The sequence below is a fragment of the Pyxicephalus adspersus genome, chromosome 10 (genome assembly GCF_032062135.1).
Source record: "Pyxicephalus adspersus chromosome 10, UCB_Pads_2.0, whole genome shotgun sequence".
NCBI lineage: Eukaryota > Metazoa > Chordata > Amphibia > Anura > Pyxicephalidae > Pyxicephalus > Pyxicephalus adspersus.
The window spans coordinates 44,012,391-44,016,265 of NC_092867.1; positions in this window are offsets into that span (position 1 = coordinate 44,012,391).

Genomic DNA, 3,875 nt, shown 5'->3' on the forward strand with positions numbered 1-3,875 from the left:
ATGGAAAGCAATAATTCACTTAGAAACTCTCAATGCTGTAGTTTCTTCTGTTTGTTATCTAAATAAGAAAAGCTAATTGAAACAGTGGAAACATTACCACTAAATAACAGCGAGATGAATGTGTTTTCGTGGCTTCTCTAACTTTAAGGGGATCTGTATTGGGATACATTTTATTAAGCAATAAGGAAGATTTATCTTGTTGTGGTAATGTGTTAGAAACCTTTTATGAATCAACAAAGATTTGTGTAATGGGTGAAAGGTTCTCCTTGACCCCCAAGACATGATTAGTTTGTTGTAGGGTGAAATTGGAAAGTTGTTGCAGGTTTGTCTCTTGTCAGTGAAGATAGAAAGTAATTTCAGCAATTACTATAGATTGCTTTAAGAAAAATCTAGATGCTTTTATAGAAGCACAGAATATACCTGGGTATTAAGTATTTAAAGTAAAGATAACAGAGACTGTTGATCCAGGGAACATCCAATTGCCTCAGGGAATCAGGAAGGAATTTTTTCCCCTGTTGAAGCAAATTGTACCAGGGTTTTTTTTGCCTTCCTCTGGACCAACTATGTCTTATGGGGTTTTATATCTAGGTATGTTTATTTCGCTAGTGGTTGAACTTGATGGACTTGTGTCTTTTTTCAACTTAACCTACTATGTAACTATGCTATCTCTTCATCTGCAGCTTTTTTTCACATTTGTTTCTATGAACAGCTTTTTCATTACTTGCCTTATTGTTGGCTCAGGCTGTGGTATTGCATGAACCATACATTTAGATCATCTAGCTAAAATACCAGAAAATTGTTGTCATACTTACCTGTCATTTTTCTTTTCTAGTCCCCAGGAAAGGAAAATTACAGGTAAATATGACAACAATTTTCCCTTTTTCTGGCACTCAAATCTGCCAGCGCACCCACCGAACATAGCAAGGAAAAAATCTGAAGGGAGGGCAGAAAAGACAATACCTCTCAGAGCAATACTGCTGCAAAAAATGTTAATGCTTTGTCAATGCCGATTGTAATGCAGAACCCAAATGGGATTCTGAACTGAAGATAACGTCCAACTTATAGTGGCAAAAAAAGGTATTAGGTGACATCCAGCTGGCTGATTTGCAGATTGTCTCTAGAAACTTGTGCTGTCCCTAGGAAGGGCAGGATGCTGGATAACCCTTCATTGAATAAGCCCTTATCTCCTGCGGTGTAATCAAACCCATAAAGGAGTAAGCATACCAAACTGTTTCCAAAATCCAAAAGGAGATGATTCTTGTGGATGTCGCTTGGCCTCTCCTTGGCTCGCTAGGAAACACAAACATGTTGTTAAAAACACCTGAAACCTTTGTTCTCTGTAAGTAGATAGAGATTAGGTGAACCATATCTAATTTCCTAAAGTGTTCCTCCTACTCTTGATATCCAATGGATGGTGTATCCATTGCTGTTAGTACTGCCTCCCAGTTCAGATGGAAGACTGATAAAAATTTTAGAAGAAAATCTAGGACGCAGTGCCTATCAATGAAATTGAATAAGGTTTCTTGATTGAAAGGGGCTGAAGCTCAGAGACTCGCCTGGCTGATGTGACTGCCTTCAAGAATACCAATATTTCAAATCAGTTTTTCTATAGAAAATACCTCAATGGGATGAAACAGGGCCAGTAGCAGAGCTTTGAGAACCAATGGTAAGTTCCACATTGGAAATAACAGTCTGAAAGGCGGTCTTATCTTAAACACAGCTTCCATATCCTGTCAAATTAGCACATTTTCCAACCATCTTACAGATGTTAGTGCTGAAAAGGCAGATACCAGGAAATTATTTGTATTGTAACTAAGTTACTAAGGCAGATTGCAAAATATCCAAAACCTGAGCTAGAGTAGGATTTACAGGGGAGAATTCTGCTTCTTGTGCTATCTGAGAAAACTTTCCCAGATCCTAAAATATGTCTTCTCCAGGACTGTGTTTTCAGGAGCGTCCCAGCAACCAGTTGCAAAAAAACTCTTCCTTTCAAAATAAAGCCCCTCAACTTTCAAATAAATGGTCCGGGCTGATACCAGATTCCCTGCACTAGCAAATGTAGCTAACACCAGGGAGGAGCAGCTATCATTTCGACTACTAACGAGACCATGGTCTCCTCGGCCAATTAGGGGGAATTATTATTACATATCTTGCGTCTCTCTTGTTTTTAGTAGTACTTTCAAGATTAAGGCTATTGGTGGAAACACACAGAGAAGAAGAAAGTTCTAACTGATAGAGAAAGCATCTTGAGCTATTGCCTGATTGTTTCAAAATCTTGAACAAAATGCTGGAAGCTGCATATTGTTTGGCAAAGCTATCAGGTCGATTACCAGGGCCCCCCACTATTGAAAGATCGGTTGGAGATGTTTGGGGTTTAAGGCCCAGATTTTGGAATCTGGGAAGCATGTGCATCTGCTCACTGTATCTGCCAACTGATTCTGATTCTGACCCCTGGAAGATAAGCCACAGAGTTGTCTAGGGCAGTGGTTCCCAACCTTTTGGACATCATGGATCACTAAAATTACAGACTCCAGAGAGCGCATGCCTGGGGAGCCGTGTGTCACTCAAATGGGAAGAAACTTCTCTCAGAGTGATGTCATGATGTCAGAACCCAACCACTCTCCCATTGCAGTTCCGAGCCTGTGATGGGAGAGTGGGTGGGTTGTGTCCAAAGACAGATGCCCTGAGCCTGCGATGCTATGGGAGACATGCTGGCTTGGAACGGTGCGGCCCCTCAAGCGGGGTCCTTCTCCTGACCCCACTAGGGCTTGCACTGGCCAGAGCGGCGGACCACCAAAATTTTTCGGACCACAGGTTGGGGACCGCTGGTCTAGGAGATGTTTTTCTGCCCATGAAAAACAGCCGCAGCAGACAGAAACGTCTTATTCCCCCTTGTTTTGAGATGTATACCATTGCTGTCCTGTTATGCATGAGTTCTAAAACCGGCCCAAAAGTCCCTAAAGCCTTCCTGGTTGGAAAAAGTCTGGAATTGAACCCTGTTTCTTGCTTATTAAGGGGACTGTTGTCACTGCCCAAGCCCTGCAATGAATGTAGGATATGAGGACCTCTTGTTTTGACATCTCCACCGTAAGTATGATCTGATACAATATGCATAGGATACTACCGATCATACCCAGGCATCTGGAATTCTGTCCTTCCAAAGATCTGAAAATTTGTCTCCAACACCTGGGCAGAGCCATCTTCATAAAGTATTGGTTGCAGACGTAGCTGCTTGTGGGACCCTGGACTTCAAGGCCCTTTGGAAGGATGCTTGAGGTCCCCTCCACTGTATACAAAAAGATTTCACAGGGTCACATTCTCCTAAAATCGTAAAAAAATTGGCATGGGTATTTTGCCTAGAGGCTGGAGAAGGCATTGGCTTCAACAAGAAAACTGCTGATGTCTACACCTTTGAGAAATCATATTTTCCTCCTGTTACTCGTGAGCCTAGAGCCAACAAGGAACCATAAGGAGCCTAGCAAAAACTGCTCACATTATTATTATTATTATTATTAATAATAATAAACAGGATTTATATAGTGCCAACATATTACGCAGCGCTGAACATGCCTTAAAAAAATTAATATTACAAAAACCTACCAGAAATACTAGAAATAACACTAAAAGCAGCCAGCAAATCCTAGTATACAATTTCCCTTTAAATATGGAGCTCGCTGGATGTAGGACAACAATCGTTGCCCCCAGACTGCCGCCTAAAGAGCGGTAACATCCCCTGTTCTTCCTAGAGACAACCCAGCTAATGGAACACACTAATGGCCAAGAACAGCTAGAAAATCCTACTGTGCATGTGCGGGCTGAAGGCAAGAGGACCCGGAAAGGAAAGAACTGGAACTGGAAGTCTCTTTATGAGAATC